Below are 14,750 nucleotides of genomic sequence, written 5' to 3' on the forward strand. Positions count from 1 at the left end.
CCACACAAATATAGACAACTGATTTTTGAAAAGGCAATTCAATGGAGAAAGGAGAGTCTTCAAAAAGTGGTGATGGAACAACTGAACATCCACTTACGAAAAAAAGAATCTAGACTTAGACCTTCTACTTTTCATGAAAATCGACTCAAAACAGATCACAGACCTGATATCACAAAACTATAGCATTTTGAGAAGACTTTTGTTGTTGTTAGGTATGATCTAGTCGGTTCCGACTCATAGCGACCCTATGTACAACAGAAGGAAACACTGGTCTTGCATCAGGCTTACAATCATTGTTATGCTTCAGCCCATTGTTGTTGCCACTGTATCAATACATCTTGTTGCAAGTCTTCCTCTTTTCTGCTGACCCTGTACTTTACCAGGCATGATGTCCTTCTCCAAGGACTGATCCCCCATGAAAACATGTCCAAAGTATGTAAGATGCAGTCTCTCTATCCTCGCTTCTAAGGAGCATTCTGGCTGTACTTCTTCCAGGACAGATTTGTTCCTTCTTTTGGCAGTCCGTGTTATAGTCAATATTCTTCACCAGCACCACAATTCAAAGGCATCAATTTTTCCTCAGTCTTCCTTATTAATTGTCCAGCTTTCACATGCATCCAATGTGATTTGAAAATACCATGGCTTGGGTCAGATGCACCTTAGTCTTCAAGGTGACATCTTTACTTTTCAACACTTTAAAGAGGTCCTTTGCAGCCGACTTGCCTAATACATGCGCCTTTTGATTTTTTGACTGCTGCTTCCATGGGTGTTGATTGTGGACACAAGTAAAATGAAACCCTTGACAGCTTTAATCTTTTCTCCGTTTATTATGATGTTGCTTATTGGTCCAGTTGTGAGGATTTTTGTTTTCTTTCTATTGAGGTGTAATCCATACCGAAGGTTGTGGTCTGTGATCTTCATCAGCAAGTGCTTCATGGCAACAGACTAGTAGAAAATACTTGCAAAATACATGTCTGATAAGGGACTTGTATCCAAAATATACGAAAACTCAGTAAGAAGGAAGAAAGCAACTCAACTTAAAAATGGGCAAAATGATATGAAAAGACAACTCACCAAAGAAGATATACTGTTGGGAAATAAGTGTATGAAAATATTCTCAACATCATATTTCATTAAGGAATTGCAAATTAAAGCAACAATACACGCCTAATACAATGGTTGAAACCCAAAATACTGACAACTCCAAATGTTGGCAAGGATGTAGAGCAACAGGAACTTTTATTCATTACAGGTTGGAATGTAAAATAGTAGTGCCACTTTGGAAGATAGCATGGAAGTTTCTTACAAATCTTACAGTCTTGTGATATGACCCAGTAATTGATCTCATTGGTATTGACTTAAATGAGTTGAACACTTATGTCCACAAAAAATATTTATAGCAGCTGTATTAGTAATTTCCAAAATTTGAGAGCAAGCAAGGTGTTCAGTAGATGAATGGATAAACAAACTGTGGTACACCCATACAATGGAATAATATTCAATGACAAATACGCTGCTATATATGTATATTGTGTGTTACTATATACGTATATAGTGTTAATGTGTATATATATATATATATACACATATATATAGTAACACATAAGGGTACAAACCCCAGTAAAACCCAGTGCCTTCGAGTCGACTCTGACTCATAGTGACCCTATAGGACAGAGTAGAACTGCCCCATAGAGTTTCCAAGGAGCACCTGGTGGATTCGAACTGCCATAAGGGTACAAAGCAGGGAGGAAAGAAGGGGCCACGCAATTGGGTTTGGCCTAATAGGATGTGGACAAAAATGTTATAAACTACTTCCAGTCCAGGACTTTCCAATTATCACACAAAATCCCCAATCCTCACATTCTCATCTTCAGTGATTTTGGTGCTCATATCTTTTACTTACCAGCTGACATATTTCTAAGTATGATATGATTGAGAAGTAAACACACAGTGTGATAAGTCACTGAAATATCAAGGCTGATATCAACCCTAATAAAGAAATTGCTTTCTGGAAATTGGTGCTGACATAAAAATACCCAAAGTATTTGGCATTGGTGCAGCAGTCTTGGAGCTGGTGGCAATAAAATTGATTTTGGAACCTAAAAGGTAGTGGTGCCTATAAGGCAGAGGAAAAACATTTAGTAAAGCTATTGCCCCTGATAACTTAAAAGCAGGCTGTCTGCTAAATTTATATTAAAGGAAAGTTAAGATAGAAAACAAAATGTTAAGAGCATGTTTTGGTTGCTAATGATTTCATTTGGAAAGGTACGGCAAGAAAGATGTGAGCTTGGGAAAGAATCAGCTGGTTAGCAAATACAGTGAAAGGGAATAGAGAGATCAAAATTAGAGATCTTACCAAGTGGGAAAATCGAATTGCTTCTCAATCTTAAATTGTAAGAAATAATTTTAAAAGACTTTGGACCACAAAAATCCAATAGACACCCTCACTGGGTTAAAATAACTCAAGGAAGTATCAGATTAAGGGGTTACCTATTGTTCCAAATTTGTCAAGATAGCCACCATTGAGAAATAACAAAACAAAAACATGTGTATAAGAAAGCAAATAACTAATTAATTCAATACTTAAAATGAAGTGGATTTGAGAAATACTTCTCAAAAAGAAATTTGATTTCGGTAACTGGCCCATAGAATGGAATGAATAAAATACATTTTCCTTTTTTTTTTTTTTTTTAATTTTTATGTGAAACTTTTCAAACCTAAGAAAAAAATTGAAAGTTTAGTCTAAAGTGCACTTGTACCCAGTACCCAGATTCACTTTGTTCAACGTGCGTCACATCAATTTAAGTCACTTCTTTGCGTATAACTATGGACTTCTTGATTCTTTTTTATTCACTGTATTATAATCCTTTACCATTACTGTATTTTTTGAAAATAACATGCCCATATAAATAACACACACACACATATAACCATGATGAAATGATGTAAAAAAGTTCTGGCATAGCGGGCCCATGCGTATACTGTTCCTGTCCTGTGACATTTCCACAAGTGGATTTTGGCCTCATTCACTTTCACTCAATAGTCCGAAAATGTTACTTCTGATCATTTTTGTATAATAAAGGTAAAACCATGGTCAAGAAGCCATGATTGGAGCTTGGTAGTACCCTGGTAACTGGAAAATAAACCAAGGGTTTGCTCTGGGGCAGTTTGTGGCCAGATGTGAGAATGGTGGAGTTAACTGCAGCTGATCTGCACCCACGCACATATTAAAAAAAAAAAAAAAAAAAAAAAAACCCGGAGACAAGTGGAGGGTCAGGGGAAGAGCAGTGCGCGGGGCTGCCACAGCCTGAGGACAGGCTGGTCGCATGGAGGGCAGGGCTGTTGCAGGTGTGCACCCTGGTCCCGCGTGCCAGCTCCACATGAAGGCAGGCGTGGATGAGGGCGCACACTGCCCGGCTCATGGGCCCTGTCGACCAGTCGGACCTGTCTTATTCTAGCAAGGGACAGGCCATCGCTCTGTGTCCATGGCTTCCATGGTCACCACCCTGCGGTGTCCGCAAGGGCAGGAGATTCAAACGACCTGAGCACGGCGGCGGGCCAGCCAGGGGTGGGTAGAATGCAGGCCGCCTGAGTGGCCTCTCCGGCCGGGAAGCACAGAACCGCGCAACTCCTGGGCTGGGGCCAGCCACCTGACAAGAGCTCTTTCGGGGCAGAAAAAAATGATTTCTTCCTGCATTGAACCAAGCAGTTTACAGAGCAGGGAAGGAATCTTGCCGGGAGAGGGGCTGCTTTAGAAACTCGAAGGTAGCCTACTGAGGGTCTGCTGCTGGGAACCAAACCTTCGCGTCAAAAGGCACCAAGATGAAGACTTCATGTTAAATCCATTGAACAGAAAAAACATGAAATTTAGGTTTGCAACATGTAGAAAATACTGGTCTAACACACTTATGAAAGTAACATGCGAGGATTACATTATCGTACGCAAAAAAAAAGTATAGCATGCAAGCTATTTGTGTAAAAATACAGCATTATTCTTTCCAATGCTAAATTGTTCCAAAATGGGCCAGTAAGGGGTATTTTGAGCTGCTCCTGTGAACTTTTATATTAGCTCATTAGTTTGGGGGCATTTCTTTGAATTCTGTATTAAAAAAAAGAAAAATTTCAGATTTGACTTGTACTTTCTCTGACCTTATATTTGCCCAGATCTGAAACCAGCTGTTCCTCCAAGGAGCTCTGGTTCATTTTAATTGCAAAATTGCATTTAGAAATCAAGCTCTGGACACCAGATGTGCTCATTACTTATGAGGTGGCATTTCATCCGGGTCTTTTCAGTAAATAAACCAAAAAAAAAAAAACAAAAAACCGGAACCTGTTGCTGTCCAGTCAATTCTGACTCATAGTGACCCTGGGCTAGGAAATACATATGAATTTATATTTTGATACCTACAACAAATGCAAATCTATATTGTTCTTCTTCACATTCTCCCACTAGAAATTTGAGTCTCCTCTCTGCCACACTAAAAACGCTGATTTCTGATAATATCGATACATGTACTTATTCTGTTTTATCCTACATTATACATAAAATAGCTTTATAATTTGGTATTACTATCAAAGATAACATTATTAAGTATAAAACTGAAGATAATAAAAATCAAATATATAACTACTAGTAAAAAATAAGCTTGACAGTTTTAAAATATATACAGTCATTTGTTTTATCTAGCATTAATTGGTCAACATTAATATAATTGAAAAGTTTTCATACACACACATCTCCTATGAATAAACTCAATCAAAAACTTTGTGGACGTTACTGTATAGACCAGCGTTTCTGAATCTTGGCACTATTAACATTTTGGACTGGATAATTCTTTGTAGTAGGGGGCTACTCTGTGCCTTGTAGGGTCCTTAGTAGTATCCATGGTCTTAACCCACTAGATTCCAATAATATCCCCATAAGTTGTGACAAACAAAAATGTTTCCATACATTGCCAAATGTCCCGTGGGGGTCAAAATTGCTCCAGTTGGGAACCAATTATACAGATTGTGCCATAAAAATTTCTGTCGTACAGTACACAATACCAGGGAAGCCAGCACAACTTGTACAAAGCAAGGTCATGGACACTCTAAGACACATCCAAACTCCCTGAGGGACCAAATTGCTGGGTTGAGGGCTGTGGGGACCATGGTCTCGGGGAATATCTAGCTCAATTGTCGTAACATAGCTTACAAAGAAAATTTTCTACATTATACTTTGGTGAGTAGCATCTGGAGTATTAAAAGCCTGTGAGAGGCCATATAATATACTCCAGTGGTCTCACCCCTTTGGGAGCAAGGGAGAATGAGGAAAACTAAAGATACAAGGGAAAGATTAGTACAAAGGACTAATGCACCACATCTGCCATGGCCTCCACCAGACAGAGCCCAGTACAACTAGATGGTGCCCAGCTACCACTACTGACTGCTCTGATAGGGATCACAATAGAGGGTCCCAGACAGAGTTGGAGAAAAATGTAGAACAAAATTCTAACTCATAAAAAAAGACCAGACTTACTGGCCTGATAGAGACTGGAGAAACCCTGAGAGTATGGCCCCCAGACACCTTTTCATCTCAGTAATAAGGTCACTCCTGAGGGTCACCCTTCAATGATTAGATAGGCCCATAAAACAAAGAGACTAAAGGGGCACAACAGCTAAGGGGCAAGGACGAGAAGCCAGGAGGGACAGGAAAGCTGGTAATAGGGAACCCAAGATCAAGAAGGGAGAGTGTTGACATATCATGGGGTTGTTAACCAATTCCATAAAACAATGTGTACTAACTGTTTAATGAGAAACTAGTTTGTTCTGTAAAACTTCATCTAAACTACAATAAAAAAAAATTCCATCGTAAATGGAGAAAATTATAAACTTTTCTCATGTAAACCTTGTTGTTGTTGTTGTTAGGTGCCTTCCAGTTGGTTCCGACTCATAGTGACACTATGTACCACAGAACAAAACACTGCCCAGTCCTGTGCCATCCTTACAATCATTGTTATGCTTGAGCCCATTGTGGAAACCACTGTGTCAATCCATCTGAGGGCCTTCCTATTTTTCACTGACCCTGTACTTTACCAAGCATGATGTCCTTCTCCAGGGACTGATCCCTCCTGACAGCACGTCCAAAGCATGTAAGATGCAATCTCTCCACCCTTGCTTCTAAGGAGCATTCTAGTTGTATTTCTTCTTCCAAGACAGATTTGTTCATTCTTTTGGCAGTCCATGGTATATTCAATATTCATTTTTCATGAATTGAAAAAATTCATTATTTTTTCCTTATTTCCTTATTCATTGTCCAGCTTTCACATGCATATGATGCCATTGAAAATACCATGGCTTGCGTCAGGTGCACCTTAGTCTTCAAGGTGACATCTTTGTTTTTTAATGATTTAAAGAGGTCTTTTGTAGCAGATTTGCCCAATGCAATGCGTCTTTTGATTTTTTGACTGCTGCTTCCATGGGTTTTCATTGTGGATCCAAGTAAAATGAAATCCTTGACAACCCTCAAACTTTTCCCCATTTATTATGATGTTGCCTATTGGTCTAGCTGTGAGGATTTTTGTTTTCTTTATGTTGAGGTGTAAGTCATACTGAAGGCTGTGGTCTTTGATCTTCACCAGTAAGTGCTTCAAGTTCTCTTCACTTTCAGCAAGCCAGGTTGTGCCATCTGTATAATGCAGGTTGTTAATGAGTCTTCCTCCAATCCTTATGCCCTGTTCTTCTTCATATAGTTCAGCTTCTTGGATTATTTGCTCAGCATACAGATTGAATAAGTATGGTGAAAGAACACAGCCCTGATACACACCTTTCCTGACTTTAAACCAATCAGTATCCCCTTGTTCTGTCCGAACAACTGCCTCTTGATCTATGTAAAGGTTCCTCATGAGCACAATTAAGTGTAAACCTTGGTTATTATAAAAATGTCGGTTTTCTTCAGTTTTCAAAAAGCTTTATAAAAAATTTGCTAAGGAAAATAACAATTTAGTAGAAGAATAAGCAAAGCATGTGAACAGATAATTCACAGGAAGAAAGATACAAATGGCTAATAAATATGTAAATGAATTCTCTAGCTCACTAATAATAAAGGAAAAATTAAAATATAATTACATAATTGGACAGTGTATTACTTTAAACATCAGTGCTAGCAAGTGTACTTCGAAATAGATTATTTTGCTTTTCCTGCTGGTGGGAATGTGCATTAGTATAAGCTTTATCAGAGGGCAATTTGAGAGTAATACCAAAAGACTTTAGAAATATTCATGTCTTTTTACCCAGGCATTCTAATCCTTGATATATATATTTTTTGTAAATAATCTACAGTTTTGTAGAAGTATTTATAAACAAAGGTGTTTTTAAGGTAATATTATACTAGCAAGAATTAGAAATACCTGGAATGTCCAGCAACGAGAGCTAGATAAAATAATTATGGAATTTCCACTAAACATAACATCATTTTTCCATCATTTACTAAGTCTTCCTAATAATATGTGGTGATTATAACAAGTATCTTTTATTATTATTATTTATTGTGCTTTACAAATACACTTGTGAAAGTTTACAAATCAAGTCAGTCTCTCACACAAAAACTTAGACACACCTTACTATGTTCTCCTAGCTGCTCTCCCCCTAATAAGACAGCACACTCCTCCTCTCTACCCTGTATTCCCCGTGTCAATTCAACCAGCTCTAGTCCCCCTGTGACTTCTCATTTTACCTCCAGACTGGACATGCCCACATGGTCTCATGTGTCGAGCCAAGAAGCTCACTCTTCACCGGTATCATTTTCTGTCCTATAGTCCAGCCCAATCCCTGTCTGAAGAGTTGGATTCGGCAATGGTTCCAGTCTTGGGCCAACAGAGGGTGTGGGGACCATGACCTCCGGGGTCCTTCCAGTCTCGTTCAGACCATTAAGTCTGGTCTTTTTATGAGAACTTGAGATCTGCATTCCGCCGTTCTCCTGCTCCATCAGGGATTCATTGTTTTGTTCCCTTTCAGGCAGTTGTCAGTGGTAGCCAGGCACCATCTAGTTACTGCAGTTTCAGTCTGATGTAGACTCTGGTTTATGTGGCCCTTTCTGTCTCTTGGGGTCATCATTACCTTATGTCTTTGGTGTTCTTCATTTTTCTTTGCTCCAGGTGAGTTGAGACCAATTGATGCATCTTAGATGGCCGCTTGCTAGTGTTGAAGACCCCAGACACCACTCACCAAAGTGGGATGCAGAACTTTTTCTTAATACATTTCCTTATGCCAATTGACCTAGATGTCCCTTGAAACCATGGTCCTCAGAGCCCTGTCCCTGCTACTCTGGCCTTCAAAGCATTTGGTTGTATTCAGGAAAATTCTTTGGTTTAGTCCAGCTGTGCTGACCTCTCTTGTATCATGTGTATAACAAGTATCTTTAATCATGTGTGTGTGTGCTGAAAGTTGCTCAGGAAGCAGACTCTGAGATGAAGTTTAGTGAACTGAATGTTTCCTCAAGCGAGACCTTGGGATCATCCCCTGTGGAAGAGAGAGAACATAAGCAGGAGTGGGCAGACAGAGAAGTCAAGCTAGGACATATACCCAATGATAGCCTTAGTTGACCCTCAGGATGCTCTGGAGCTAAAATGGCCATCCACATTTTCCAAGACATGGGTCAGGCCTTTATACCCAGCATCGATCAGTCACTAGATGTGAGTTACTGCATGAAGAGGCAGGATAAGGCAACTATCTGTACCTGAAGCAGTCCCTGTGGGACTGACAGCTCATGGCTCCTTGTTGGTGGTACTCCTAGCAACTGGGAAAACAAAGTCTTCAAGAAGGGGCACCTGGGTGGCACATCACAGTATCCACCTTAGAGTGTTTCTGTGTTAGGTCTTTGTGTGAGGACTAAAGCAACATTCTTTCCTGCCCAAACCCATAGCCATTGCCATCGAGTCAATTTCAACTCATAGCAACCCCATACGACAGAGTAGAACTGCCATGTAGGGTTTTCAGGAAATGGCTGGTGGATTCAAACTGCCAACCTTTTGGTTAGCAACCAAGATCTTGACCACTGTGCCATCAGGGCTCTCTTTCTTGCCTAGGTTCTAAATAAATTGAAATATAAGATAAAAAGATTGCAGATGAAAGCTAAACTATTACCTTATTAATGATAAAGCTACTTTTGAAGAAATAGACTCACCCACCCACACTTTAGTAGAGTTGAGCTGGGGCCAGCTTCTCCACAGGGTACCTGCATCACAAAGACATTACATGGAGGAGCAAAGTGTGCCGCTTGTAAGCAAATGACTCCCAAGAGAGTGAAAAGAGGAAGGAGTTGTAGAATCCATACCCAGTTTCCACTTCCAAATGCATCAATCTGAACTTTTCCTTGGCACAGAATGAGAATGAGTGCATAAATAAACAATGAACCAGAGTGATATGCTAATTGGCATCACTCACAACAATATATACATATATTTAGGTGTGTGTGTGTGTTTCAGCCATGATGTCAATCTATCTCATTGAGGGTTTCCCTTGCTTTTGCTGGCCCTCCACTTAAGTAAACACTGTGGCCTTCTGTAGTGATCTGTCCCTCCTGATGGTACATTCAAAGCGAGTGAGTCAAAGCCTTGAAAAATATTCTGTGACCCACAGCGTTTTCATTGGCTAATTTTTGGAAGTAGATTGCCAGGCATTTCTTAGTCTGTCTTAGCCTGGAAGCTCAGCTAAATCCTTTTCACCATGGGTAACCCTGCTGGTATTTGAAATATTGGTGGCATAGCTTCCTACGTCATAGCAACATGCAAGCTACCACGGTCTGACAAACTGACAGACTGGTGATGGGTTCCTGAATTAGAATGTTAAAAAAAAAAAACAAGTTTTGGATATGCTTTGAAAATAGAACTTTAGGATAAAATGTCCACTTTTCACCGGAATATTTTTGTTAACATGGGAGGTAGTCTAAAAATGGAAGTTTTTGATAATGAACACATAGGCTAGTTTCTATAGCAATGAAGCAGCCTCTGTTAAAGGTTTCATGATTTTGTGTTTTGTGATTTCAAACAAAAGAGGGCAAGCATCATTATCATTTTTTCTATGTCAGTGGTCAGCACCAAATACATAAACACATAAACAAACACACCCACCACTCGTGAGCGTTTACATTTCCAGCATATTAACCAGACAAAGCAGCTTTATGTACATGTCCTTGCTATTAGTTATTATGGCTGCTGCCTTTTATTTTATTGCTTACATTTCATAGCCTTCTTGTGAGGGAAAAAATTTATGGTTTTTATTGTTTTTTGTGAATAACACAGCTTACGTCTACAGTGATAAGACCAATGTAAATCTACATGTTGCTTAATTTTAGTTTGAAGAGCTGGATTTAAAGAATCTGTGTACTTTAATTTAGCACAACACTCAATATAACATCTGTGAAATAAAGAAAATGTAGAAAAGTAGGTTTTTGTTGTTGTATACATAGATTCTTATGTTGGGTTTATAACAACAACAACTCACTTTTTTGAGTGCTAACTATACACTTGCTACACTTTTCTAAGCACCTATATATTTTAACTACACACTTGCTACACTTTTCTAAGCACCTTATATATATTATGTCAATCTTTATGGTGACTATAAAAACAGCTTGTGGGAGGCATCTGACCTCCTCCAACCCCACAAGGGGGAAGGAGAACCAAGATCAACAGTGCAGGGCTGGACAAGCCTCCTCTCTCTGCCATCTTTACTAATTCTGACACCAACTCTCCTTCCCATAGCACTCTACTGGGTTAGATAATTTGTTGCAATGGCCACACAGATCTCACAGACCATACTCACAACCAAGGGGTTTACTAGGGAAGCAACAGTTACAATTCAGGCTCAAGAACACTCAGGGTGCATTTCTTCTGCCAGGATGCCAGGACGGCCATTCTCCAGCTGTGCACGCCTCTCCCTAGCCCTCAGTCTCTGCCCAAAGGCACTCAGCTTTCTCTCTCCATGGGCTGGGAAGCCCACCACGCTGTTTCCTGCTGTCGAATCTCTCCTGCCAGTCTCTCCTTCTTTGGTGGGTGGTGGGCTCTCCTCTTTGCTCTGGAATTGGCTCTCTTTTAAGGTAAAACTGACCAATCCCTTTGGTAGGCCACAATAACCCTAGCACACAATCACCTGGGTGGGAGTTACAAGACCATGACTATAAAAGCCACACACAAAAGTAATTATTCCACCACAGTGACATTAAGGAAAAATACTTTACTTTCCCCCATTTTATGTATAACATATATATACCACATGTATACACCAAAATCAAAAACCTCTTGCCATCAAGTTGATTTTGACTTATAGTGACTCTATAGGACAGAGTAGAACTGTCCCATACGGTTTCCAAGGAGCTCTTGGTGGATTCAAACTACCAACGTTTTGAATAGCAGCCAAGGTCTTAACTACTATGCCACCAGGGCTCTCAAATATATATATATATATATATACATGGAAACTGAGAGAGAGGGGTTAATTAAGTTGCTAATGGTTTTCTCACTTCATCATTTATTCATTTTTTTTTTAACCAACATTAGTAAAACCCCTTTATGTTAGGCATTGGTCTCGGGTCTAGGAATAAAGATGCAAACAACAGACAAGTCCCTTGCTTTGGGAAGGCTTAAATTCTTGTAAGAGATACAATCAACAAATGAAAAACAATAATATGTAAGATAATTCCCAATACTGATATAAGCTATGACAAAGAAAATATTAAATATGGCGATAAAAATGGTAATGGAAAATTACTTCAGATAGGGTAGTCAAGGAAGGTCTGAAGAAGTAAAATGAAGCTGAAAGCTCTAGGCTGAGAAGGACCAGTACAACGTGATTTAACGGAAGAGAGTTCCAGCCAGAGCAAAACGTGTTGTAGGAACTGACTGGACCAAAAAGGCCACTGGACTTGGGGAATGGAGCACAGGAGATTACAAGACAAAGTTCAATCAACTGGTAAACAATGAACCTGAAACCCAGCTCCTTTGACTCTAGAACCTGCACTCTTATGTAATAGCGAATTTTAGTATTTTGACCCTGAAAACTGTAAAACTCATAATATAGCTTATATGTGGAAGTGATAACAGATTAACAGAGAACAGTATCCAACCATAATGTCTTGATAGACTAGTGCCTGGTGCCTAGTAGGCTCCTGAAGATTGTTGAATAAATGAATCAATAAATGAAGGACTGAAAAAAAAAGTGAAGGAATGGCCAGTAGTGTGGTATGCCACGTGTAACTGGCCAATAAAATAGTTGATTATACAAGCGTTTAAGCATTTTATTTTTTCTTGAGTATTGTATTAAATTGGTTTTGTTTATTGTATTAAAGGCTTTGAGAAGTTCTATGACAAAGGAACTATCATCTAGTGGTGTTCTGTAAACTAGATCTCTGGACAAAAAAATCTCTAATTTGTAGCGTTTGTGAATTTCCATGTGTCAATATTCCTATCACAGCCTATTTCAAACTACCAATGTGAAAGGAGGCGAAGCTGAAAAGAGATAAGCAGAATTAGCTCTTGTGAGCTGGTATAAACCAGCTCCAACAAACTACTGCTTTATCATATCAAGATTTGTGATGACTTAACCCCCCCCCCAGCCCCGTGAAGTCCCTAGGTGATGCAAAGAGTTAAGTGATCTACTAATATCTGAAAGGCTGGTGGTTTGAACTCACCCAGAGGTGCCTCAGAAGACAGGCCTGGTGATTTGCTTCCAAAAGATTATAGCCTTGAAAACCCGGTAGAGTAGTTCTACTCTGCTCAAATGGGGTCCTGATGAGTCAGAATCAACTAGCCAGCAACTAGCAACAACAACGACAAACTTCTCCCTACTTTCTGTTTAACAATATGCTTATTTGAAAGCGTAGAAATGTTTTGCAGGGTACCTCTTTGTAAAAGTTGCCCAATGTTGCATTTCTGTCTTATTTTCATTTATATACACTTTCTTGAGTGGTTAACAGGGGGTGGGGGCTATAGCTAGTGCATACTTCCTGGGGACAGGGTTTCTCATATATGAAATTGGTCTGTAATTTGTGTCACATATAAAATGAGTTGAGACCTAATGGTCTAAGAGAAGACTAATCTAATCCAGTCCTCTTCTTTGAAGGTCCAGAAACTCACTCACGTTAGTGCCCAAAGAAGGTTAGGTCCTGAATGTTTGACTAACTTATGCTAACTGAAGGTAATATGATACTGAGACAGAACCTAAAATGCCCTGTTGTCATTCAGCCATGCCTGCTGGGAAAACAAATATGAATCAGAAGCTACCAACTGACTTACTATAAGACTTATTGACTTACTATAATGCAACAGGGACTGAGTTCAAAGTCCATTGATCCAGCCATATTATCCGTGTTAATAGCACTACAAGAGTTAGTTATATAATTTAGCAGGAACAACACAAGATTATCTGATGTTCCCATTTCACTTTAGGGATGATCTTGCCAATGGCATTACTAGCTAAAGCTTTCTTCCCCTGACCAATACCAGGATGGGTTCTGCCAGAATTTGCTTATTATTGCTCTCTCTCTCTCTATATATATGTATTTCATCAAGTCACTGTCTACCCTATAGGTGTTGGAATATTCATTCTCTCTCAGTATTTTTTTTTAAATGATCCTTGATTTTTTTTTTTTTAATCATGCTTTAGGTGAAGGCTTACAGCTCAAGTTCATTTTTCATTCATAAGTTTATGCACATATTGTTTGTGACATTGGTTGCAATCTCCACAATGTGACAGCACACTTCCCCTTTCCACCCCAAGTTCCCTGTGTCCATTCGACCAGGTCCTGTCCGTTTCTGCCTTCTCATGCTACCTCTGGACAGAAGCTGTCCATGTATTCTTGTATATTTGATTGAATTAAGAAGCACACTACTCACATGTATTATTTTTTGTTTTATAGTCCTGTCTGATCTTTGTCTGGAGAGTGGGCTTCAGGAATGGTTTGAGTTCTCAGTATTTTTTAATATCTCTATATTCATCCATTATGTTATTCTCACTGATTCACAGTCAAATGATAGTTTTCCCTTTAACTCCACGCTGTTGTGGGCAACTTGTGTTTTTATTTATTTATCCAAAAATACCGATTGTGCTTCAGCTATGCATCAGGTATTGTGTGAAGCACTGGGAATACAAATGTCAGCAAGGGAGACATGATCCCTGACCTCATAGAGCTTATTGACCTTTTAGCTCTACAACCTGCTAGCTGCTAGCCCTCTGAAAGGGTAAATCACTTCATCTCTGAGGGCACCAAACAGTATGAACAGAGATGGGGAAGCAGGGAGGAATAAGCTTCTTGAGCTGATAAGGGGGTCTTTGCATAATTATAATAAATGCTGTGTGTTGGGAAAGAACGGATGACACTATTGTACCAAGATTATGTTGGAATTTGAGAGTCACTTTTTTTTTTTTTTAGAGCATTCAACTAAATAGAAAAGAGCATATTTTTTTGTTAGTTGAAAGGCAAGAGGACGTAATTTTCTTAAAAGAGGAGTGACATGACAATTACTACAGTATGTAGGAAATTCAACTTATTAGTATTTGCATGGATTAAATGTGGATGGACTGGCAATTGAGATCTTAGGTATTAACATACAATAGACCTGGATTTCAAGCCAAAGTACAGTACTTGTCAGCAGGACACACTTGGACAAGTTACTTAATCTTTCCATGCCGTGGTTTCCTTGCCTTTCTGTGCCTCGGTTTTCTCATCTATAAAATTAGGGTAATAACACTTACTCAGTAGAATTATTGTCAGA

General features: G+C 39.2%; 1 pseudogene; it reads left to right on the forward strand.

Annotated features, from left to right (window-relative positions):
- Positions 1-3,396: 3,396 nt before the first annotated feature.
- LOC126071338 (60S ribosomal protein L7-like) overlaps positions 3,397-14,750 on the forward strand; it is a 139,329-nt pseudogene continuing 127,975 nt past the window's right edge.

This window comes from Elephas maximus, chromosome 3 (assembly GCF_024166365.1).
Source record: "Elephas maximus indicus isolate mEleMax1 chromosome 3, mEleMax1 primary haplotype, whole genome shotgun sequence".
In the NCBI taxonomy this organism is placed as follows: Eukaryota; Metazoa; Chordata; class Mammalia; order Proboscidea; family Elephantidae; genus Elephas; species Elephas maximus.